Here is a 950-nt window from a genome sequence, read left to right on the forward strand (position 1 = left end):
TGATGATGACCAAATTCAAGCATTGGTTACAGACAAGAGATGGGATATCGCAGAAACGCCTAAGTAGAGCAAAAGCGTCTAGAATTAGCTAATCCCAAATGCATAGTTTTCCATCACGATAACACCCGTCTTCAGGTGTCTTTGCAGACCCGGCAGATATTATTAGAGTTGGGCTGGGATGTGATTCCCCAACCCACCCTATTCACCAGACCTTGCCCCAACAAATTTTCAATTATTTAGGGCCCTTCAAAGCTCTCTTAACGGGAAAACGTTAATTCGCTCCAGAACTGCAAAACGCACATATAGTAGTTCATTGTGCAAATATCTGAGGACGGAATTAAAACATTACCTGAAAGATGGCAACATGTAATAGATCAAAATGGTCCATATATAATTGATTAAAAATATTGACAAGAATCAGAAGTTTTTATTGAAATCACCACTAAAAAACGCTACGAACCCATTTTACAACCCAATATATAAAAATAGTTAAATAAAAGGAAAGTAAAAGAAAAGATTAGAGTGTAAAGAGGGGGGTGGGGGTAGGGTAAAATAGTTTTAAAGTCCGTGCTAAGTGCGTTTAGTATGTGCCTCTAAGTATGAGAGATATTGGATATATATATGTATAGGGAGATATTATCTTTTTCCGTTTTGTGGATGACAGCTTTTCTTCAAGAATGATATAGAGGACCTCAGATATTTTGGTGGTTAGAGAGAGTAGCTATCATGGAGGCTCTGTCAAAGTGGGACGAAACGTTAGTTAATATTTTGTTTTTCGTCTACTATTTTGGTACCCATATTGACTGCCACCTTCGCTATCTTCCTACAATAATAATATTTAAAATATAAATCAGTACTGCTACAATCCATTAAGAGTCAGAGCTCCAGTTATTTATAAATAACTTTTTTAAATAAATTAATAATTTGTTTTCACTTCTGGGGGGGGGGGG

Source organism: Halyomorpha halys, unplaced genomic scaffold, assembly GCF_000696795.3.
Source record: "Halyomorpha halys isolate HHAL.00 unplaced genomic scaffold, Hhal_1.1 Scaffold162.1, whole genome shotgun sequence".
Lineage (NCBI taxonomy): Eukaryota > Metazoa > Arthropoda > Insecta > Hemiptera > Pentatomidae > Halyomorpha > Halyomorpha halys.